The sequence below is a fragment of the Macrotis lagotis genome, chromosome 6 (genome assembly GCF_037893015.1).
Source record: "Macrotis lagotis isolate mMagLag1 chromosome 6, bilby.v1.9.chrom.fasta, whole genome shotgun sequence".
In the NCBI taxonomy this organism is placed as follows: domain Eukaryota; kingdom Metazoa; phylum Chordata; class Mammalia; order Peramelemorphia; family Peramelidae; genus Macrotis; species Macrotis lagotis.
In genome coordinates, this window is record NC_133663.1 from 221,226,478 (window position 1) to 221,253,376 (window position 26,899).

Here is a 26,899-nt window from a genome sequence, read left to right on the forward strand (position 1 = left end):
CTTAATCCATATTTTATATTCACAGGAATACTGTATCATTGGGCATCAAGTCCTTTGAAAAAAGGGTGAAAATGGGAGCTCTTCTGATGATAGATTTTGGGATTTGGGATTAGGTAATGGAATGGAGGTATATAGGGAAAAACTGCATAGTAACTACTCTTCTGGGAACTGGTACATAGCAAAGTTGATCATTGAATGTTCCAATGAATGGATTGGTCCTGTTGACTGTTCCAAGGTACAGGTATAGATAATGTTATCTAGATATTACTCATTTACAAGAGGAATTTCAAAACATATTTCATTCTGAAAGTATTGCTAGATTAGACTGCAATTGCTAAGAGTCTATTTCATTGACAGAGTTGGATCTCAATATTCCTTGAATGTCTGCATATTTGGTAAAATCACCAAATATAAAAATAGAATGAAAAAACTTACCACTATGATCATTTAGAGGTTTCTTCCTGATTTTGTGCTAATTTGAGGCCAGGGACCTCCCTTGAACAAGAAGTAAAATCATCTAAATTAAAATCCTTATTTTAAAACATCAGAGGTGTAAATATGTAATTTCAGTATGCCACAAAACTTTCACTTTGATAAAGACCTTGGAGGATGAATTCATTTGATTGTGGGAAATTCAGTTAATTATTTTCAAGAATATTTTACTTTAGGGGCAGCTAGGAGGCATAGTGGATAGAGCACTGGCCTTGGAGTCAGGAGTACCTGGGTTCAAATCCTGTCTCGGACACTGAATAATTACCTAGCCGTGTGGACTTGGGCAAGCCACTAAACCCCATTTTCCTTGCAACCCCCCCCCCAAAAAGAATATTTTACTTTCCAGAATCAATAACTTTATTCAGCCTGTCACTGGAAGTGTTTCAGATATACAAATTAATAACATTTTTCCTTGTTTAGTGAGAGATAATCACCCCTCCATGAAGCCTCCTCAAAAGGGTTAATATATTTTTATCTTGTTGGAATGCACACCCCTACATAATAACCCCTTCAGCTAGCTGACATTATCAGAAACATGTTTCTGCCAAAACAGTGGTTCAGATCTCTTTAAGAGAAGAATGCTGTCCCTCTTCTGTGGATGCACCTTTGAAATGATGTACTATGTCAAACTTTGTTTCTCTACACCTATTGTGATGTCTTGGAAAAGGTTTCTTTACTAGAATTAAAAAAGACAAATAGTGCATAAGTGCCATTCTTTCAGATGAGTCAGTTCAGGAGTTTTCTATGTGCCCACTGCAAAGATTGTCACAGGCACATTAAGATTTTTTTTTAGATTTTTTTTTAAGGCAATGGGGTTAAGTGGCTTGCCCAAGGCCACACGGCTAGGTAATTATTCAGTGTCTGAGCTTGGATTTGAACCCAGGTACTCCCGACTCCAAGGCCAGTGCTCTGTTCACTGCGCCACCTAGCCGCCCCCCACAGGCACATTAATACAGATGTTGAGATAGACAGAAGGGTTGCTGCACAATTGTAATGCAATAAAGATTCAGGGATTTTCGGTTAAATGTTTGGTGAAAAGGACAGATTTCCAAAATTAGAGTATCACAAGTATATCCCTGTATCATGGTACAAAACTCTTTTGGGAAATTCTTTAATGCACCAGTACAGAGCAGTAGTAGCAAAATGTATATTATTATAAGCTGTAGCCTACTGCTACAATGCACCTGAACAAAACTAGAGAGGTAGAATTGAGGAATATACTGCAACTTAGCTCAGTACTGTTGTACTGAGAAAGTTGTATAGAAGTGCATATTTAAAGGACTATAGCTCTATACATTTGCTTTTGTGAAAATACAATCAACAGAAAAGGACACATATTCTTTTATATTCGTTCAGTCCCAATTTAAACTTACTCATTGGCACAATAATACAGATGTCCAGCTATAGAGATGTGCCATTGCAGAATTGTAATGCTGGATGGATACAAGGTATTAAAGTAGAAAGTTTGTGAAAAGGACAGATTTCCAGTACTATAGCATTGTCTGGATATGCCATTATCTTGGTACAAATTTCATTCCTGTCGATGATTTGATGTGCAAGTACAGGTTGGTAGAAACACCAATGAAAAGCTGAACATTTGGTAACCTTCAGGAGAATATACTGTAACACTACTAGAGAGATAGATAGAATCATGGTGTGCAATGTACCATAGAAGTACCATTTTACAGAGGAAGTTTTGTAGAAGAATAACTTTTCCCTTGTACAGTAGAATGGGATTTCAATTGTGCAATTAATGGTCTCCATTTAGATACGTTAATCATATGGATATGCAGCAATGTCCCTATCTGCATTTAGCTTGTGGGCCAGTTCTTTTTAAAACATGAATTGCTGTGCAGCTGCTCTGATGAAAACATTTGAAGTTAAATAAGAATATTCTGCAGCTCAAAGGTCCATTTTTATGCTGAAGAGTTGTAGTGGTGTGGAATTGTGCATTTTCAGTGACGTAGAGATGTAGTCTACTCAGATGGCCAATTACCTGATGTGTAGCTGTGCAGTAGCAACTTACCTGAGAAGACCACTTGGATAGATATGCACTTATTCAGCTCTTCCTTTGAACCTTGTTACCAATGGGAAACAACACCAGTGTACTCATGAAGAGATGGTGAGATTTGCAGATTTCTGTTTCCATGTATAAGGATGGTTTGTTATTTGGAGTTACAGTTTCTGAGATGACAAAAGGAAACACTGGAAATGTGCAGAGTGGTTCAGAACTCTTCAACAAAAGAACCATGTCTCTCAACTATGGATGCTCCTTTGAATTGATGTACTGTGTCAAACTTTATAATTCTACACTTGTTGAGATGTCTTGGAGCAAACATTTCTTTGCTAGAATAAAAAAGATAAATAGTGCATAAATGCTATTCTTTCAGATGAGTCAATTCAGGAGTGGTGAATGCTGAAGAAAAAAATATGTTAAAAACAAGTTTAGGTCAAATGGATAAAACAGTTCAAAAAGTTCTTGGGGAGGAGAAGGCTTTAAAAAGCAGAACTGGACAGATGGAAAAAGAAATGAGAAAGCTCTCTGAGGAAAACAAATCCTTTAGGTGTAGAATGGAACTGAGGGAGGCTGCTGATTTTACAAGAATGCAAGACACAATACTTCAAAACCAAAAGAATGAAAAATTAGAAGAAAATGTGAAACATCTCATTGAAAAACTGATATGGAAAACAGATTCAGGAAAAATAATTTAAATATTATTGGAATAGCTGAAAGTCATGATCAGGAAAAGAGCCTTGACATCATTTTCAAAGTATTACTACAGGAAAATTTCCCTTATATCCTAGAAGCAGAGGGTAAAATCGAAATTGGGAGAATCCACCGATCTCCCCAAGTAAGAGATCCAAGAAAAGCAACACCCAGGAATATTATAGCCAAGTTCCAGAACACCGAAGTCAAAGAGAAAATATTACAAGCAGTCAGAAGGACACAATTAAAATATCATGGAGCTGCAGTCAGGATTACACAGGACTCAGCAGCAACTACCTTAAAAGCTGGTAGGGCTTTCAATATAATATTCTGGAAGCCAAAAGAGCTTGGAATGCAACCAAGAAACAACTACCCAGCAAAACTTAATGTCCTCTTCCAGGGGAAAAAGATGGACTTTCAATGAACCAGGGGAATTTCTAATCTTCCTGTTGGAATGGCCAGAGACTAACACAAGGTTTGATCTTCAAATACAGGACTCAGGTGAAGCATAGAGAGTGGAGGAGAAGGGGAAAATATGAGGGACTTCATAATGATGAACTACATGTATTCCTGCATAGAAAAATGATACTGATAAGACTTATATGAACCTTCTCATTTAATAAAGCAGGTAGGAGGAGCTTTTATAGTTGAAGCACAGGAGAGAGCTGAATTTGACGATATAATATAGTGTAAAAATGGAGTCAGTAGTTAAAGGGGAAATGTAATGGGAGAAAGAAAAAGGAGAGGTGGAATAGACTAAGATACTTCATATAATGAAATTTTTTATTACAATGAGCTCTTTCAGTGATATTAAAGGGTGAGTAGGCAAGGGGGAATGAGGGAGTCTTCACTCTCATCAGAGGTGCCTAGGAGAGGAAGCAGCATATATCCTCAATGGGTTATAGACACCTAGAGTAAGAAGCAGGGAAGAGGGGATGTGAGTGATGGAAGAGAGGATGGACCATGGGGGGAGAGTGGTCAGATATAGCCCATTTTCCTATTTACTTCTTTCAAGGGGCTGAGATTGGATGGCCTGTTCAAGGCCATAGGGCCTGGTGGATGCTGGGCCTAAGGGTAGGTATATGGGCTTGGAGCTTCTTGTCCCCAGGGTCAGGGATGTGTCTGCTGTGCCACTCAGCTACACTAAAGAACATTTAAAAAGAGGGACATAATGAACAGAGAGAGAAAATATAGTATATGATAGTGGGGAAGTATGAATGGAGGGAGTTGCCTTCAGCAATGTCAGTGGTGGAAAAATAAGTAGTTTTTGTGATGGACTTATCATAAATAATGTGTTTCACCCATGACAGAGCTTGAGGTACTGGAACACAGACTGTAGCACATTTTTTATTATTAATATTACTTTGGGGGAGTTGGGTTTACATGGAAAATGGGGCTGGGTGGCTTGCCTGGGGCCACAAAGCTGGGTGATTATTAGGAGTCTGAGGCTGGATTTGGACCCAGCAGGCTCCAGGGCCAGTGCTCTGTCCAGTGTGCCACCTGGCCACTCCTGCTATTATTATTATTATTATTGTTATTATCATTATATTTTATTTTGGGTCTTTTTTAGGGTTTTTGCTTTTTTCAGGGCAATGTGGTTGGGATGACTTGCCTAGAGTCACACAATTGGGTGATTGCTGGATGTCTGGCACTGGATTTGGGCTTGGGTGCTCCTAACTCCAGGGCTGGCACTTCATCCACTACATCACCTGGCTGCACCTATTATTATTAATATTATTATTATCATTATTATTAATTCTAATGTTTTTCTCTTTCCTTTACTTTATCATTCATGTGGGTCTATATTTTTTGGGAGGGAGGGGATATTATGTTTCATCTTAAAAAAGATTATTTTAGTAATGTATTTAAAAACATTTGCACAAAAAAAGAAGAAATAAATAAATAAGTTTAAAGTGGGACTGAACGAATACACAAACATATATGCACTATTCTGTTAACTGTATTTACATAAAAGCAAACATACAGAGCTGTAGTCCTGCAAATCTGCACTTCTATACAACTTTCTTGGTACAATAGAACTGAGCTAAACTGCAATATATTCCTTAATTCTACCTCTCTAGTTGTTTCCATGTGTATTGTACCAATAGGCTACTGGCTATACTGATATTCATCTATGCTACTACCATTCTGTACTGGTACATCAAAGCATCTCCAAAAGACTTTTGTACCATGATACAGGGACATATTTGTGATATTATAATTTTGGAAATCTGTCATTTTCACCAAATGTTTAACTGAAATTCCATGGATCTTTCCAGCATTACAACTGTGCAATGACCCTTCTAACTATCTGAACTTCTGTATTAATGTGCCTGTGATGATCCTTGCAGTGGGACCAATGAAAACTCCCAATTGACTCATCTGAAAGAATGCCATTTATGCACTATTTATCATTTTTTATACTAGTAAAGAAACCTTTATTCCAAGACATCTCAACAAGTGTAGAAATATAAAGTTTGACACAGTACATTAATTCAAAGGAGCACCCATAAAAGAGGGATATGGTTCTTTTGTTGAAGAGTTCTGAACCACTTTGCACATTTCCATCATTTCCTTTTGTCCTCTCAGAAATTGTAACTCCAAATAACGAACCATCCTTATACATGGAAACAGAAATCTGCAAATCTCACCATCTTTCTTGAAACCACTGGTGTTGTTTCCCATCGGTAACAAGGTTCAAACGAAGAGCCAAATAAGTGCATATGTATTCAAATGATCTTCTCAGCTACTTTGCTACTAGGCAGGTATACATGAGGAAATTGGCCATCTGCATAGATCTCTAAATCACTGAAAATGAATAATTTCACACCATTACAACTCTTCAGCATAAAAAATGGACTTTTGAGAAGCAGAATTTTCTTATTTAATTATTAATGTTTTCATCAGAACATCTGTACAGCAATTCATCTTTTAAACCAACTGTCCCACAAAGCTGAATGCAGATAGGGACATTGCTGCATAACCATTTGATTAACTTATGTAAACATAGATCATTATTAAACAACCGAAATCCCATTCTGCTCGACTACTTAAAAGCTATTCTTCTACAAGATGTCCTCTGTAAAATGATACTTCTATGCTACACTACACTCCATGATTCTATCTCTCTTGTAGTGTGACTGTGTATTCATCTAAAGGCTTTCTTCCAAAGGTTCAGCTTTTCATTGGTGCTACTACTGATCAGTACTTGCACATCAAAGCAGCGACAGGAAAGATATCTGTTCCAAGATAATGGTGCATCCAGACTATGCTGTACTACAGGATATCTGTCCTTTTCACAAATCTTCAACCTTAATACCTTGTATCCATCCGGCATTAAAGTTGGGCAATGGCATATCTCTGAAGCTAGACATCTGTATTATAGCACCAAACAATAAGTTTAAAGTGGTACTGAAAAATTAGACAAGAATATATGCAATATTCTGTTAATTGTATTTGCACAAAAACAAACATGCAGAGCTCTACTCCTTTTAACCTGTTCTTCTATACGATTTTCTTGGTACAACAGTACAGAACTAAGTTGCAGTATATTCCTCAATTCTACCTCTCTAGTTGTGTTCATGTGTATTGTAGCAATAGGCTATAGTTTATACTGATATTTATTTCTGCTACAACCGTTCCGTACTGGTACATAAAAGAATTTCCCAAAAGAGTTTTGCACCATGATACAGGGATACACTTGTGATACATTAATTTTGGAAATCTGTCATTTTCACCAAATGTTTAACCGAAATTCCATGGATCTTTACTGACTATCTGAACATCTGTATTAATATGCCTATGACGATCATTGCAGTGGGACCACTGAAAACTCCCGAATTGACTCATCTGAAAGAATGGCATTTATGCACTATTTTTCTTTTTTATTCTAATAAAGAAACCTTTGCTCCAAGACATCTCAACAAGTGTAGAAAAACAAAGTATGACATAGTATATTATTTCAAAGAAGCATCCACAGAAGAGGGACAGTGTTCTTCTCCTAAAGACATCTGAACCACTCTTCACATTTCCAGTGTTTCCTTTTGTCATCTCAAGAAATTGTAACTCCAAATAACAAACTGTCCTTATACATTGAAACAGAAATCTGCAAACCTCGCCATCTTTCATAAGTCCACTGAAGTTGTTTCTCATCAATAACAAGGTTCAAAGGAAGAGCCAAATAAGTACATGTCTGTCCAAATCATCTTCTCAGCTACTTTGCTACTGGACAGCTACAGATCAGGAAATTGGTCATCTACGAAGACTACATCTCTCTAAATCACTGAAAATGCATAATTCCACACCATTACAACTCTTCATTGTAAAAAATGAACCTTTGAGAAGCAGAATATTCTTATTTAACTTTTAATGTTTTCATCAGAACAGCTGTACAGCAATTCATCTTTTAAAAGAACTGTCCCACAAGCTAAATGCAGATAGGAATATTGCTGCATAACCATTTGATTAAGTTATGGAAACATAGATCATTAATTAAACAACTGAAATCCCATTCTGTTCTACTACTGAAAAGTTATTCTTCTACAAGATGTCCTCTGTAAAATGGTACTTCTATGCTACACTGCACTCCATGATTCTATCTCTCTAGTAGTGTGACTGTGTATTCATCTAAAGACATTCTTCCAAATATTCAGCTTGTCATTGGTGCTACTACCGATCTGTACTTGCACATCAAAGCAACGAAAGGAAAGAAATCTGTACAAAGATACTGGGGTATCCAAACCTTGCTCTACTACTGGAAATCTGTCCTTTTTACAAATCTTCAACCTTAATACTTGTATCATCCAGTGTTACAATTGGGCCATGGCACATCTCTACAGCTAGACATCTGTATTATTGCACCAATCAATAGGTTCAAATTAGGACTGAATGAATATACAAGCATATATACACTATTCTGTTAATTGTATTTGCACAAAAGCAAATGTACAGAGCTGTAGTCCTGTAAAGCTGCACTTCCATACAACTTTCTTGGTACAACATTACAGAGCTAAGTAGCAGTATATTCCACTATTCTACCTCTCTAGTTGTGTCCATATGCATTATACCAATAGGCTACAGTTTATACTGATATTCATTTCTGCTATGACAGTTCCATACTGGTATATCAAAGAATCTCCCAAAAGAGTTTTGTACCATGATCCTGCGATCTACTTGTGATACTCTAATATTGGAAATCTGTCCTTTTCACCAAATGTTTAATCTAAATTATGTGGATCTTTACTGCATTACAACTCTGCAACAACCCTTCTATCTATCTGAACATCTGTATTAATGTGCCTATGATGATCATTGCAGTGGGACCATTGAAAACTCCCAAATTGATTCATCTGAAAGAATGACATTTATGCACTATTTATCTTTTTTATTCCAGTAAAGAAACTTTTGCTCCAAGACATCTCAAATAGTGTAGAAATCTCAAGTTTGACACAGTACATCAATTCAAAGGGGCATCCATAGAAGAAGGACGTGGTTCTTCACTTGAAGTCTGAACCACTCTGCACATTTCCAAAGTTTCCTTTTGTCATCTCAAAAATTATAACTCCAAATAACGAACTGTCCATATACATGGAAACAGAAATCCGCAAATCTCACCATTTTTCGTGAGTCCAGTGGTGTTGTTTCCCATGGATAACAAGGTTCACAGGAAAAGCCAACTATATGCATATCTATTCAAATGGTCTGCACTGCTACTTTGCTACTGGACAGCTACACATCAGGAAATTGGCCAACTGCAAAGACTACATCTCTAAATCACTGAAAATGCATAATTCCACACCATTACAACTCTTCATTGTAAAAATGGACTTTTTGAGAAGCAGAATATTCTTATTTAACCTTTATTGTTTTCATCAGAAAGTTGTATAGCAATTCATCATTTAAAAGAACTAGCTAAATGCAGGTAGGGACATTGCTGCATAACGATTTGATTAACTTATGTAAATGTAGACATTTAATTAAAACAACTGAAATCCCATTCTGCTCTATTAGTGAAAAGTTATTCTTATACAAGACGTCCTCTGTAAAATGGTACTTGTATGCTACATTGCATTCCATGATTCTATTGCTCTCATACTGTGACTGTGTAGTCATCTCACTGCATTCTTCCAAATGTTGAGTTTTTCATTGGTACTACTTCCGATCTGTACTTGCACATCAAAGCAGTGACAGAAAAGAAATATGTACCAAGATAATGGTGCATCCAGAACATGCTCTACTATTGGAAATCTGTCCTTTTCACAAATCTTCAACCTTAATACCTTGTATCCATCCAGTGTTACAATTGGGCAATGGCGTATCTCTGTAGCTAGACATGTGTATTATTGTGCCAATCAATAGGTTCAAATTGGGACTGGATGAATAGACAAGCATATATGCACTATTCTGTTAATTGTATTTGTACAAAAGCAAACCTACAGAGCTGTAGTTCTTTAAATTTGTACTTCAATACAACTTTCTCGGAACAACAGTACAGAGCTAAGTAGCAGTATATTCCACTATTCTACCTCTCTAGTTGTGTTCATGTTCATTATATCAATAGGCTAAGTTTATACTGATATTCATATGACAGTTCTGTACTGGTATATCAAAGAATCTCCCAAAAGAGTTTTGTACGATGATCCTGGGATCTACTTGTGATACTCTAATTTTGGAAATCTGTCCTTTTCACCAAATGTTTAACCTAAATTCCATGGATCTTTACTGCATTACAACTGTGCAGTAACCCTTCAGCATATCTTAATATCTGTATTAATATGCTTATGATCATCTTTTCAGTGGGAACATTGAAAATTCCCGAATTGACTCCTCTGAAAGAATGGCATTTATTTAATACCATTCATCTTTTTTATTCTGGTAAAGAAATCTTTTCTACAAGACATCTCAACAATTGTAAAATTTTACATTCTCCACAGTTCATCATTTCAAAGGAGCATCCATAGAGGATGGATATGGTTCTTTTGTTGAAGAGATCCGAACAACTCTGCCTGTTTCCAACATTTCCTTACATCAGCTTGGAAATTGTAACTCCAAATAACGAGCTGTCCTTATAGATGGAATCAGGAATCTGCAAAACTCACCATCACTTCATGAGTCTAATGGTGTTGTTTCCCATAGGTCACAAGGTTCAAAGGAAGAGCCGAATAAGTGTATATCTATCCAAATGGTCTTCTCAGCTACATTGCTACTGGACAGTTACAGATCAGGAAATTGGCCATCTGCATAGACTAGATCTCTGCATGACTGAAAATGCACAATTCCATACCATTACAACTCTACAACATTAAAATGGTCTTCTGAGCTGCAGAATATTCTTCTCAAACTTTGAATGTTTTCATCCAAGCAGCTGAACAACAATTCATCTTTTATAAAGAACTGCCCCACAAGCTATATGCAGATAGGGACATCACTGCATATGTCTTTGCCTTACCTACGTAAACATAGATCTTTAATTCAACAACTGAAAACCTATTCTGCTGTGCTACTGAAAGTTATTCTTCCCCAAGACATTCTCTGTAAAATGGTACTTCTATGCTACACTGCACTCCAAAATTCTATCTCTCTCAAGTAGTGTGACTGAATTATTCTAAAGGCATTCCTCCAAATGTTCAGCTTTTCATTGGTGATACTACCAATTTGAACTTGTACATCAAAGATGCGACAACAAAGAAATCTGTACCAAGATACTGGGGTATCCAGACTATGATCTATTTCTGCAAATCTCTCCTTTTCACTAATCTTCAACCTTTGATACCTTGTATCCATCCTGTGTTACAATTGTGCAATGACACATTTCTGTATCTATACATCTGTATTATTGTGCCAATGAATATCTTTAAAGTGGCACTGAATGAATACACAAGCATATATGCACTATTCTGTTAACTGTATTTACACAAAATCAAAAGTGCAGAGCTGTAGTCCTGTAAATCTGCACTTCTATACAACTTCCTTGGTACAACAGTAAAGAGCTAAGCTGCAGAATATTCCTTGATTCTACCTCTCTAGTTGAGTTCATGTGAATTGTACCAAAAGACAACCAGCTATACTGATAATCATTTCTGCTACTACCATTCTGTATAGTTTTGTTCCATGGTACTGGGATATACTTGTGATAATCTAATATAGGAAATGTGTAGTTTTCACCAAACGTTTCACCAAAATTCCATGGATCTTTACTGTGTTAGAATTGTGCATTATCCCTTCTGTATATCTAAACATCTGTAGCAATATTCCTTTGACCTTCTTTTCAGCGGGACCCTTGAAAATCTCCCAAATTGACTCTTGTGAAAGAATGGCATTCATGCACTATTCATCTTTTTTATTGTGGTAAAGAAATCTTTGCTCCAAGATATCTGAACAATTGTAAAAATTCAGAATTTTCCACAGCACATCATTTCAAAGGAGCATCCATAGAGCAGGGTCATGGTTCTTCTGTTGAAGAGATCTGAATCACTCTGAACATTTCCAACATTTCCCTTTGTCATCTCGGAAACTGTAACTCCAAATAGCGAACCGTCCTGATAGATGGAAACGGAAATCTGCAAAGCTCACCATGTCTTCATGAGTTCACCAGTGTTGTTTCCCATCAGTAACAAGGTTCAAAAGAAGAGCTGAATAAGTGTATATCTATCCAAATGGTCTTCTCAGCTACATTTCTACTGGAAAGCTACACATCAGGAAATTTTCCGACTACATAGACTCTACATCACTGAAAATGCAGAATTCCACCTCATTACAACTCTTCAACTTGAAAAAGATCTCCTGAGCTGCAGAATATTGTTATTTAACTTTTAATGTTTTCATCAGTACTGATGTAGAGCAATTCATTTTTTTGCTATTATGATTATTTTTATTATTTATAAATAGCTATGTTCTATAATATTTTTATTTTTTTGTTTTGTTAAAGGTTTTGTTTGAATTTTACAATTTTTTCCCCAATCTTACATTACTCCCCCCACCCCCACCCCCATGGAAAGCAATCTGCTAGTCTTTAATTTCTTTCCATGTTGTACATTGATCCAAATTGAGTGTGATGAGAGAGAAATCATATCCTTAAGGAAGAAACAAAAAGTATAAGAGATCAAACAATAAGATTTTTTTTCCCTAAATTAAAGAGAATAGTCCTTGAACTTTGTTCAACCACACAGCTCTTTATCTGGATACAGATGGTATTCCCCTTTGCAGGCAGCCCAAAATTGTCCATGATTGTTGCACTGATGGAACGAGCAAGTCCATCAAGGTTGATCATCACCCCTATGTTGCTGTTAGGGTATACAGTGTTTTTTCTGGTTCTGCTCCTCACACTCAGCATCAATTCATGCAAATCCTTCCAAGCTTCCCTGAATTCCTGTCCCTCCTGGTCTCTAATAGAACAAGAGTGTTCATGACATACATATACCACAGTGTGCTAAGCCATTCCCCAACTGAAGGACATTTACTTGATTTCCAATTCTTTTTTTACCACAAACAAGGATGCTATGAATACTTTTGTACAAGTGATGTTTTTACCCTTCTCATCAACTCTTCAGGGTATATACCCAGTAGTGGTATTGCTGGATCAAAGGGTATGCTCATTTTTGTTGCCCTTTGGGCGTAGTTCCAAATTTCTCTCCAGAAAGGTTAGATGATTTCACAGCTCCACCAACAGTGTAATAGTTTCCCAGATTTCCCACAACCCTTCCAACAATGATCATTATCCTTTCTGGTCATATTGGCTAGTCTGAGAGGTGTGAGATAGTAACTCAGAGAAGCTTTAATTTGCATTTCCCTAATAATTAATTATTTAAAGCAATTTTTCAAATGACTATAGATTGCTTTGATCTCCTCATCTGTAAACTGCCTTTGAATATCCTTTGACCATTTGTCAATTGGGGAATGGCTTTTTTAAAAATTTGACTCAGTTCTCCATATATTTTAGAAATGAATCCTTTGTGAGAAACATTAGTTGTAAAGATTGTTTCGGAATTTACTACATTTATTTTGATCTTGGTTACACGGGTTACATCTGTGCAAAAACTTTTTAATTTAATGTAATCAAAATCATCTGGTTTGTTTTTGGTGACGTTCTCCATCTCTTCCTTAGTGATAAACTGCTCCCCTTTCCATAGATCTGGCAGGGAAACTAGTCCATGATCTTCTATTTGAGTAATTCATCTTTTTAAAAGAACTGTCCCACAAGCTAAATGCACATAGTAACATTGCTGCATACCTCTTTGCTTTACCTTTACCTTTGTAAACATAGATCATTAATTCAAGAACTGAAATCCCATTCTGCTCTACTACTGAAAAGTTATTCTTCTAGAAGACATCCTCTGTAAAATGGAACTTCTATGCAACATTGCACTTTATGATTCTATCTCTCTAGTAGTGTGACTGTGCATTCTTCTAAAGACATTCTTTCAAATGTTCAGCTTTTCACTGGTGCTACCACCAATTGGTACTTGTACATAAAAGTATTGACATAAAAGAAATCTATTTCAAGGTATGGGGGTACCCAGACCATGCTCTACTACTGGAAATCTGTCCTTTTCATAAATCAAACCCTAACCCTAGCCCTAAACTTGATACGTGACAACTGATGACATAAATAAGTAAAGGATTCCAAACTCTAAATATTATACCTAATGCTAACAACACCCTAATCCTAACTTGAACCCTAAATCTAACCCTAAACCTAACCTTAACCAGATACTAACCCTAACGCTAAGCCAACCTAACCCAAACTCAAACCTAAATCTAACCCTAACCCTAACCCTAACCCACACACACTAAGTCTAACCCCAATCCTAACCCTAACCATCCAACTAAACCTAATTCCCAAACCCTAAACCTAACCCCAATTTCTGGGTGACCTGAACCTTAACCCTAACTCCAACGCTAACACTAACTATAAAACTAAGCCTAACCCAAGCCTAACTGTAAACCTAAATGCAACCTAACCCTAACCCTAACCTGACACTAACAATAACCCTAAACCCAAACTTAATACTAACCAAAAACCTAACACTAATGCTAACTGTAACCCTAAACTTCACCCTAACCCTAACCCTAAACCTAGGCCTAACCCCAACTCTAACCCTAACCCTAAAACTAAACCCTAACTCTCACCCTAACCCTAACCTTAAACCTATCCCTTAAACCCTAACCCTAAGCCCAACCCTAACCAAAAACCTTACCCAAACCCAAAACCTAACCCTAACCTTCACGCTAAACCAACCCTAACCATAAGCCTAAACCTAATCCTAATCCTAAACCTAAAACCAATCCTAAACCTAACCCTCACCCTAAATCTAACCTAACCTTACATCCTAAACCTAACACTAAGCCTAACACTAACCCTAAGCCTAATCCTAAACCTAACCATAACCCTAACCCTCACCCTCAATATAACCATAACTATAACCCTCACCCTAACCCTATGCCTAACCCTAACCTGAACCCTAACCATTATCCCTAACCCTAACCCTAACCCTAAATGAAACCCTAACCCTAAGCAGACTAAAGACCTAACACTGACATTCAAAGAGAAAAGAATCTCTACCTTAACCCTGAGTCTAACCCTAATCCAAAGCCTAAGATCATGATGAATACCTAAGTCTCGATAAATCCTATATCTGGGGAAATCTCTAAGGTCTAAGAAAACCAAAGGAGAAATATTTCATACATGTGGCTATTCCTCATGTTATCTGGATATGAAGTGCTATTTGTTTACTTCTTGTCTCATACTGCAACTTAAAATGGCTGAAAACAATTTTCCAGGATATATGTCAGCTTTTATGGGGAATCAACTCCATGAAGCCAAGATAACATCCTTAGATTCTATTGAGCTTTAGTACTTTGACAAGGATGGCATTTGGATGATAAACTGACTAAGCTGGTGGCTATGGGAATAGATGGCAAGGGATTAATGTAGGAATTTGGATAAAGGTAGAATTAGCAAAACTGAGCAAGACAAAATGAGTCAAAATGAATCTGAAGTTTCAGATTTGGGGAGCTGAACACATGACAATGTTCTTAACAGACTGGAAAAAGAAATCTGGAAATAGAGAAAATTTGGGAAGAGTGTTGGCTTTAAAGAAAGCAAAGCAAAGCATACGGCTTTTCAGACTACTGTGTTTTTTTCCCCAAAACTAAATGTATTGCTATTGTTCTTTTTTCTTCCTCTTTTGCTTCATAAAATGTGTTATTCTTTTTCTCATTTTAATAAACATATTCAGTGTTTCAAACAGAGTTATTTTGGCAAAATACCCCAATATTCATAAATTGTTTAGTTCCATTAATTCAATTAATTTGTTCCATTTGATTACAATAGTATTTGTTTAAAATTACCATGATTCCTAAATGTTTTCTATATTTAATTTTGGTCACTCTTTTCTAGACTCTAATCTTATGTGGAAATGTATAAGAACAATAACATGATTTCACCTTGAACACACTGCATCTATGAAGGCAATTCAAGTGAAGTCCTGAGTAATGCTAAGAACAGCAGGATTCTATGCAGCTCTTTCATGACTCATTCCTACAAATCCAATCATTTATAATTGTTTTAGATAGGCATACATTTCTAATTCGATCAATTTTTGATCTGCTATAAGTCTTTAGTTCTGTTATGACTAATTTGTAAGCAGTTCCCTTTATTGTAAATCTTTGATATAAGCCTTTCTGACATTTGGGAGTTTGTATACTCTCCTTTGATAATTGGAACACTTTCTTCAAATTACAGAAATGTTTAAGTCATTCTCAAATCATAAGATTCAAGTCATTAAATAAGGGTCTAGTGAGCAAACTTCCAAATCTTCCAAAAAAGAATAATACTTCCTGCTGGATCTCCTCTGAATCTTCAACTACAATACTAACTTTTGGAGTCAGCATGGGCTACCTTTACACAATAACCTAGTAGAATAACCTCATCTTTTTATTCCTAGGAGGCAAGCACTAATTATCTTCCTTTTGGGCATTAAAATACATTTAAATTTAACAAATTTAAAGTAAACTCAAACCCCCATCTCTCCAAGTCCATAGTTACACAAAATCATAGTGAGTATAGGTTTTGTTATGATTATGATTGTGAAAGGGTAGCCTGAAATTACTTGGTTGAATCTATATAACCCTTAAAATCAGATTAGTAACCTTTACAGGTGATCAAAACTGCACGATGTGAAAAAACAGACAAACAAATCCACAGTCCATGATCTGTAGAAGTTTATCTTTTAATTAGGAAGACAATATGTAAACAACTATCTCCACAGAAAATATACACAGTTGTAAATTAAAGGGATTCTCAATAGAAAGGTACTGAACAGCAGAGAAGACTAGGAAAGGTCTCCTGTAGATGGGGGTATTGGAGCTGAATTTTGGAGGAACTTATGGAAAAGATTGAGAAAGGGGGAGCATTCTAAGAAGGGCAGAAAGAAGATGGAAGGAAAGCTATGGATTTAGAATATGGAATGCAGTGATTGATGATCACGAAGTCTTGCTTAACTGATTTGAAGAGTGAGTTGATCAAAGAATGAGAAACCTAAAAAGTTAGAAAGATCTGTATTATGAAGATCTATCAGAGAATTTGATCTATGATCTTCAAGTTAAACTAACACTAACCCCGAACCTAATCCTAAGCCTAAACCTAACCCCAACCCTAACCATAACTAAAATATTAATTCTAACCCTAATCCTAACCAAAAATCTAACTTGAAAGATAACCAAAATCTAATACTAACCCTAACACAAACCCATCCCTAAACCAAACTCAACCCTAAACCTAAGCCGAATATTAACCCTAACCCTAACCCTAAACTGAACCCAAATTATAACCCAACCCTAACCTAACCCTAACCCTAACCCTAACCTAAACCTAAATCAGTAACCTGACACTAAACTTAACCTGAACCTTAACTCTAACCCTAACATTAACCATAACCCAAATCCAAATTTCCAAACCCTAACACTAACCCTAATGCTGAACCTAAACCTATCCCTAAACCTGAACCCTAATCCTAACAGTAACCGAAAACCTAACCCTAACCCAAATCCTAACCTGGGACGTAAACCTAACCCTATACCTAACCCTAAAGCACACCCTAAACCTAATCCTAACCCTCACCCTATCCCTAATCCTAACCCTAAGCCTAAACCTAACCCTAAACCTAACTCTAATCCACACCCTCACCCTAACCTTAACCATAAACCTAAGCCTAAACCCTAACTCTAAACCTAAACATAACCCTAAACCTCGCCCTTTCCCTAATCCTAACCTTAACCTAAGCCTGACCCTAAGCCTAACCCTAACCCTAAACTAATCCCTAAACCTAACTCTAAACCAAACATAACCACAAACCTAACCCTAACCCTCATCCTAACCTTAAACCTAACCCTAACACTAAGTGTAACACTAAGCCTAACCCTAAACCTACATCCTAAACCTAACCCTATCTCTACACCCAAACCCTAACCCTAAACCTAGCCCTAACCCAAAACGAAAACCTAATCCTAACTGTTAGCCTAGCCCAAACCATAACCCTAACCCTAACCCTAAACTTAAGCCTATACCTAACCCTAACCCTAACCCTCAACCTAACCCCAACCCTAATGCTAACCTAACCCTAACACTCAACCTAACCCTAACCCTAAAGTTAAACCTAACCCTAACTCGAACACTAACCCTAATACTAATTTCTAAACCCTGACCCTAACCCTAACTTTAAACTTAACCCTAACCCAAAACATAACCCTAACCCTAACCCTAACACTAAACCCTAAACCATAACCATAACACTAACCCTAACACTAAACCCTAAACCCTAACCCTAAAACTAACCCAAACCCTAAATCTCACCTTAATTTTCTGACTCTAACCCTAAACCTAACCGTAACCATAACACTAACACTAACCCTAAAGCTAAACCTTAAAACCTAACCCTAACCCTAACGTAACCTTAACCCTAAACCAAACCTAACCGCAAACCTAATCCTAACCACAACCCTAAACCTCACCCCCTAACCTTAAGCCTAACCCTAACTCTAAGCCTAACACTAAGCCTAACCCAAACCCTAAAACCTAAACCTAACAATAACCATAAGCCTAACCCTATCCATACACCCTAACCATAACCCTAAACTTAGCCCAAACCCAAAACGTAACCCTAATTCTGTTAGCTTAACCCTAACCCTAACCCTCATCCTAAATGAAAACCTAAGCCTATACCTAATCCTAACCCTAAACCCTAGCCAACACTTGAATTTAACCCTAACCCTAACCCACGTCTAAACATAAGACTAAACTTAACCCTAACCCTCAACCTAACCCTAACCCTAACCCTAAACATAACTCTAAACCTAAACCCTAACCCTAATGCTAACACTAACCCTAAAACTAATTTCTGAACCCTGACACTAACCCTAACCCTAACCCTAACCTTAAGCCTAAACCCTAATCCTAACCCTAACTCTAACACTAACCCTAATCCTAATTCCCGAACCCTGACCCTAAGCCTAACCATAACCCTAACACTAACCCTAACTCTAAACCCTAAACTCTAACAATAACCCTAATGCTAAACCCTAACCCTAACACTAAACCTAACACTAAACCCTAACCTTATCAGTTACCCTAACTCTAACCCTAACCATAATTTGCATACCCTAAACCTAAACCAAAATTCTGGATGACCTAAAGGCTAACCCTATCCCTCAACACCACTCCAAATTCTAGCCCTAACCAAAAACTAAACCCTAAACCAAAAGCTACGCTAACCCTAATACTAAACACTAACACTAAACTCTAACCCTAAATCTAACCCTAACCCAAACAGGAGCACAAACCCTAACCCTAACCATAATCCTAACCCTAACCCTAACCCTAATCCAAAACCTAAACCTAACCAAAGACCTACCCCTAACCCAAAAGACTAACCCTGAAACTCAGCCTCACCCTACCCCAAACCATTATCACTAAACCCTAACCCTAACTGTAACTTGAAACCTAAATAGACCAAAGACCTTACCATGACATTCAAACACACAAGAATCCCACCCTAACCCTGAGTCTTACCCTAACCCAAAACATAATAATATGAAGAATACCTAAGCCTACATAAATTCTATATCTAGCCCTTAGAGTAACTCTAACTCTATCCCTAAAACTAACTCAAATCATACCCAAAACCTTACCCTCACCCAAACCCTCATCCTAAACCTAACCTGAAACCTCATCCTCACCCTAACCCTAACCCTAACCCTATCCCTAATCCCTATCCCTAATCCTAACCCTACCCAAAAGCCTAACCCTAACCCTAACCCTAATCCTCACCCTGACCCTAACCCTAACACTAACCCTAACCCTAACCCTAACCCTAACCCTAACCATTATCCCTAACCCTAACCCTAATGCTAACACCTAACCCTAACTGTAACCCTAACCATAAACAGACCAAAGACCTAACCCTGACATTCAAACAGACAAGAATCCCGACCCTAAGCCTGAGCCAAACCCTAACCCAAATCCTAATAATAAGAAAAACACCTAAGTCTTCATAAATCCTATATCTGGGTCATTCTCTAAGGTCTAAGCAAACCAAAGGAGAAATATTTTATATGTGTGGCTATTCCTCGTGTTATCTGGATATGAAGTGCTATTTGCTTCCTTCTTGTCTCAGTGCAACTAAAATCACTGAAAACATTTATCTGGGATATATCTACATATCTATCTATCTATCTATATACATATATATCCATTAAAATAAGATTAATAAACTCTTCAGGTGATCAAAATTGCACAATCTGAAAAAACAAACAAATCCACAGTCCACAATCTCTAGGAGTTTATCTTATAATTGGGAAGACAAGAGGTAAACAACTAACTCCATAGGAAATATACACAGTTGTAAATGAAAGTGAATCTTAATAGATCAATAGAAAGGTACTGAGCAGCAGAGAAGACTAGGAAAGATCTCTTGTAGACAGGGGGAATTAGAGATGAGTTTTGGAGAAACTTATGGAAAAGACTGAGAAAGGGTGAGCATTCTGTCAAGGGGAGAAAGAAGATGAAGGGAAAGGGCAGCTAGGTGGTGCAGCGGATAGAGCACAGGTCCTGGAGTTAGGATTACCTGAGTTTAAATCTGGATTCAGGCCTTGGGCAAGCCACTTAACCCCATTGCCTTGCAAAAAATTGAAAAAAAAATAGATGGAGGGAAAGTTGTGGATTTAGAATATGGAACGCAGTGATTGATGATCAGGAAGAAGGCTTCTTTCAACTCAACAGAAGGCTGAGGTGCTCAAAGAATGAGAAACCTGAAAAGGTACAAAGATCTATATCACGAAGCTCAATCAGAGAATTTCATCTATGATCCTCAAGTAACAGGGTAACACTAGAGTTTATTGCCTAGGACGCAAGGGGTGACTTGTTCAGATGTTCCAAATAAGATTTGAGTTAAGAGACTTCCGAGGCAAGGAGCCTAATCACAAGGTTATTAATATTGTCCAGTTAAACTCATGGCTTTCAACAGATAGTGGCAGTTGGAGAGGCAAGAAGAGATATACCGAAAGAAATTGTAAAGGGCAAAGTGAAGATACTTGACAAGTGACTATATAAATAGGTAAAGTATCATTGAGGAATTCAAGAAAACATTGACAAAGGATGGTGGTACCTTCCTATCGTAAAGGTAAAGGAAGGAATGGATTTGGGTACACAGGTAAAGAGATCTATTTGCAACATACGGAATGTGACATTACTCATTCACAAATTGCCTCCCTTTCTTTAAGAAAATCAGTCAGGATTTTGAGCATGTGGGCAAAACAGATAGAGAGAGAGACCTCAAGCAGTAACAGCATACAGCGATGCTCAAGGTCAAAACGCAAGTTTACTAGATGGTAATAGGAATTCACTTTGGAACCCTGAGTTTACGTTAGGTAAAGCTAAAGGAGATGCTCCCCAGAAAGACAAATAGAGGAACTATCACCCCTAAGTTTTCTTCACTGAATTCACCTTCCTATGTTACGGTATCACGAGTAAGGGAAAACACTGACTTTTGAGAGTTTCTGCAGCATCCAGTCCTCAGTAAAGTAAGAGTTGAATAAACCATGGCAATTGTAACTAAAAGCTTCTATGGGTGGGCGAATTTAAACTGACAATAAACCTAGCACTGAGCCTAATCCTAACCCTATCCCTAACACTAAACCAAAACCAACATCCTAACTCTAACCCTAACCCTAAATCTGACTCTAAAGATAACCCAAACCTGATACAAACCCTAACCATAATCTTAAACCTAATCCTAAAACTAACCCTAACAATAACATCAAGCCTCACCCCAACCCCAAACCTAAATAAACCCTAACCAAAAACCTAACCCTAATAGTAACCCTAAGCTTAAGCCCAAATCAAACCCTAACCTAAACCTTAACCCTTTCCCCATCCCTAACCCTAACGCTCACCCTCACCCTAACCCTAAGGCTAACCCTAAACCTAAACCTCACCCTAGCCCTTTCCTCAAATCTAACCCCAACCCTATCCCTAACTAACTGAAACTGAACAGGGAACTTCTAATTCTGGCATCAGAGTTGAGATAACAAGGCTGACTAGACTATACAGCAACAAGCACCTGTGGTATAGTATACTCTACCTGTCATAGAGTATAAAAGTTGTGAAAGTCTAGAATGGCAATAGGATTCTTTTTACACATTGTCTACAGCTCTGTGTTCTGTAATAGATTATTATGTCTTCAGGATCTACTAGATTTATTAATAAGACAAGAGAAATGCAGACGAGGTAAGGGGTGAGTACCCAAAACCTAACCCAAACCCTAACCCTAAACCTAACCCTAACTCTAACCCTAACCCTAGCCCTAACCCTAAGCAGACCAAAGACCTACCCCTGACATTCAAACAGACAAGAATCCCAACCCTAACCCTGGGCCTAACCCTAACCCAAATCCTAATGTTATCTAGAATACCTAAGTCTCCATAAATCCTATATCTGGTGCAATCTCTAAGGTGTAAGAAAACCAAAGGAGAAATATTTTATATGTGTGGATATTCCTGCTGTTATCTGGGTATGAAGTGCTATTTGTTTTCTTCTTGTCTCAAACTGCAACTAAAATCACTGAAAACAGTTTTTCGGGGTATATGTCTGATTTTAAGGAGAATCAACCCCATGAAGTCAAGAATTGAACTTCAGTACTTTGACAAGAATGGTGTTTGAATGATAAACTGACTAAACTGGTGGCTGTGGGAATAGACAGCAAGTGATTAATGTAGGAGATTGGATAAAGGTAGAATTAGCAAAACTGAGCAAGAGAAAAGAATTCAAAATGAATAGTTTGGTAATTACCACTTAATAATTACACTGCGTGGCCTTGGGCAAGGCACTTAACCCCACTGTCTTATAAAAAAAAGTCAAAAAAATTATACTGGCAAATTAGTCTTAAGGGATCTTAATTAAGGTTAGTAGGTTCAATATCCCTTCTCATTTTTTTTATGCTTATTTGAAATTCAGTCTTACTAAAACATGGAGCTACTATGATGATAATCCTAAACACAGAGTGTAGAAAATGGAGTCTGCAATTGTAGAATATTTTCATATTCTTAGAAAGAGACAAAAAAATGGAATCAACCAAAAGGAAATCAATCATTTGAAAAAATTCCAAAGTGCAATGGGAATATTAAATAATAAATATTTCTCATCTTATTTTTCTTCCGCAAGCCCCTTCCCCCAAATATAACAAATTTGCTTAAAGGGAGTTAATAAAGGAGTGTTCTTATCTTTTCATTGGATCCTAGTAAGAATCTGAATAAAGTTATCCATAGAGTTAAACTTAAGTGATTTAATTCCAAGATGAAGTTAAAAATAGCAGTGTTTCATTCAGTACTTTTTCATGCAGTGCCTAGATTGTAAACATGAAGACAAATATAACCAGAGTTAATGACAAGGAATTGAGAAGTGAAACATGGAAACAAAAGGGACATATGCCAGATATAGACCTGGATCTACTACGCTAGGAATTCTCACTGAGTGTAACATAGTTGAGCTATGCTTAGCTGAAAACATGAACCATATGCTGAAACTTGATTCAGTTGAACAAAATTCATTCATTCATTCAACAAATATTTTTTGCATACTTGCTACATACCAAGCACTGGGTGAGGATAAAAAGATTAAAGTGGTCCCTCAGGGCTTTTAGAGTTGAATTGTAGAGATACGTCATGCTCACTTTACCAATATCTTAAATGGAATTCAAATCCCCATTAGTGTGGACACTATTTGCTAATACAAATCACAACCCATCCCCATCCTTCCATAAATCATAAAACCAACGTGCTACCATAGCTTTCATCTGAGCTGCCTTTCTGTTGTTTTCCATATTGGCTGTGTGGCTATTCTCATTCCAGTCATACACATCCTCGAAGGCATCTGTCATGTCATTTCTTTGGTACAAATAATCCCTGGTTATATGCTATAGTCTTCTTACATCAATCAACTGATCCACAAGCATTAATGAGTCTTTAACAAGTGTCAGACACTGTGCTAAGCACTTAGAATAAAAAGAAAAAAAAACTATAAGATTTTTCTCTGTCTTATAGGAGTTTACTTTTCTTATATAGGAGACAACAGATATGTAATTTGATATATATTTCATACTTAGAAAATAGAAGATAGCCACAGAGAGGACAATACTAGCGGTTACGAGGAGAGAAAAGAATTACTGTAGTACACAATGTTGCAGTTTATTGCCCTTTGGTTAATAGTTAATAGTTAACTACAATTAACTACAATTCTAATTGTATTCCATGATTGGCAGCTAAGACATCTATATTACTACTGGGAGAATAATGATGTTAAAAAATAACTTTTGAAAAAATAGGAACATGGAAACCATTATACCATCTCCTCTTCCTGATCAGTACCTGACCTAATTCACTGTCCACCTGCAGTTCTTTTCCAAGATATTTGTGAACTAATTAAATAATCTATTCTTCCACCTACATGTTATCATCTAGATAATATGTCTCATATATTTTAAGAAATATTTTTTGGTATTACTGCTTACCTTGTCATTTCCCAGTGAACCAATCTCAAAAAAAAAATCCTCCCTTACAACAAAACATTGAAAGCAAATGTATGGAAGCAAAACAAAACAATCCATTGGCCATGGCTGACAATATCTATGACAGTGTGTTTTCATCTAATATGACAATATCTGCTATCCATTCATCAGGACAATATATCCCGTATGTCCACTATAACAATACAGATTCCTCCATACCTATTATCTGTCATCTTTGGTCCGAGAGGAAAGAAGCATGTTTCATGTTTATTTCATAGATCAGAGTTCTAATCTTATCCAGTGTTGTGTAACTATAGATTATTATGACCATTGCATAATTTTTTCTTATTTTTATTAATTTGACTTTGTATGAATTCATATATAATTCAACATTTTTTAGAGTACAATAATATCACATTACATTCAGATGCCATAATTTGTTCAGTCACCTCCTAATTTATAGACACTCCTTTCTCAAGTTTTTCACTAACAAAACATGTTCTGGCCAGTCTGGGAGCAGCTAGCAGCCTTGCGTTTGAGGGACCCCTCCGCATCCTCACCAGCCACCTCGTTTCCAGCCCGGATTCACACCAAAATGGGAACTTCTGTCAAGGATCAGCTGATTTTGAATGTCCTAAAGGAAGGCCAGGTCCACCATAACAAGATCACTGTTGTGGGGGTTGGTGCCGTTGGCATGGCATGTGCCATCAGTATCTTGATGAAGGACTTGGCTGATGAACTTGCCCTAGTTGATGTCATAGAAGATAAGCTAAAGGGAGAGATGATGGATCTCCAACATACCAGCCTTTTCCTCAAAACACCAAAGATTGCTTCTGGCAAAGACTACAGTGTAACTGCAAACTCAAAACTGGTTGTTGTTACTGCTGGGCCACATCAATAGGAGGGAGAAAGTCATCTTAACTTGGTCCAGCGAAATGTGAATATTTTTAAATTCATCATTCCCAATATTGTTAAATACAGCCCCAATTGCAAGCTGCTTATTGTTTCCAACCCAGTGGATATTTTGACATATGTGGCCTGGAAGCTGAATGGCTTTCCTAAAAATCATGTTATTGGAAGTGGTTGCAATCTGGATTCTGCCCGTTTCCATTACCTAATGGGGGAGAGACTTGGTATCCATTCTTCAAGTTATCATGGATGGATTCTTGGGGAACATGGAGACTCCAGTGTTCCTGTGGAGTGGTGTGAATGTTGCCGGTGTATCTCTAAAGAATCTTTATCCTGCTTTGGGAGCTGATAGTGATTTAGAAAATTGGAAGCAAGTTCACAAACAGGTGGTTGACAGTGCTTATGAAGTCATCAAGCTGAAGGGCTACACTTCTTGGACCATTGGCTTGTCTGTGGCAGATCTGGCAGGCAGCATTACGAAAAATCTTAGGAGAGTGCATCCAATTTCCACCATGATTAAGGGTCTATATGGCATTAATGAAGATGTCTTCCTTAGTGTCCCTTGTGTCTTGGGGCAGAATGGTATTTCTGATGTGGTGATGGTAAATCTGACTCCGGAGGAGGAGGCCTGTTTAAAGAAGAGTGCAGAAACTCTTTGGGGAATCCAGAAGGAGCTGCAATTTTAAAACTTTAAATGTGCTTCCATTTTACTGTCTTGAGAACATGACAGTGATTAAGGGATTGTGTATGACGTGCTATGGTCAAATCTTTCCTCTAATTTAGTCATTGAACACCAGAAATGTAAAACTTAAGAACACACTCTAGACTCTAGACTTTTCCTAAAGTTAGAAATGGGGAATACAATGTGACTGTTTGTTAAACCCTGTTATTTGCACAGTGATGCTGGATCAGACTTGTACAGTCATAAACATAGTTACTGTCAAGCAGAACCACAGGTTATGTCACTGCCTATTTTGTAGGTGCTAGTTTCCCAAAGGTCCATAACATTCTTGGACACAACACCATACATATTAATAAAGTAGCAATACTTTATTGATACATTTTATCCTTCCCTCCATTAGAGCTCTTTAGCATGGCCCCATGAATCACCTTTCCAGAGGACCTGATTTTGTCTACTTATATATACTATTTCAATAGTTGTAAATTTCAATATTATATAAAGATCTATGTATGTACAACAATGCAACCAAATTGACAAGTGTCATACTAACCTAAATACTGAATAAACAACAAAACTGAAAAAAACATGTTGTTATACAATATTTTTATGTACTTAACCTTGGGTCATATTTAAATAGTGATACAGAGGATTTAGTGCTTTTTCTACTAAAATTGCTATTTCAAGAATGGTTGGACAAATTCATAGTTCCAATAGTGCATCAGTATACCTAATTCACCATAGCAACAAGAACACTTGAAAATTAGTCATTCTTTTAAAAATTTTTCCACTGCCTCTACCCTAAATCCCTAAGTCTCATAACATTATTTTACTCAGCTTTATAAACTAATCTTGGTTATAGCCTTTATTATATTTTGGAATATCACTTTAAAAAGTTAGTTTTTCTTCATACTAGTTGCAGTCTTATTTGATTTTGGAAGTTATTTCTTTAGTTCTTGATTCTGGCAGCTAAAAATTCTTTACAATGTTATAAGGCAAATTGCTCTATGAATTCTCCTCAATTCACTCTAAATCAATTTATATGTACAAATCTTC

General features: G+C 37.0%; 1 pseudogene; it reads left to right on the forward strand.

Moving 5' to 3' along the window:
* Positions 1-24,850: 24,850 nt before the first annotated feature.
* LOC141492039 (L-lactate dehydrogenase A chain-like) lies at positions 24,851-25,951 on the forward strand (annotated as a pseudogene).
* Positions 25,952-26,899: the final 948 nt, after the last annotated feature.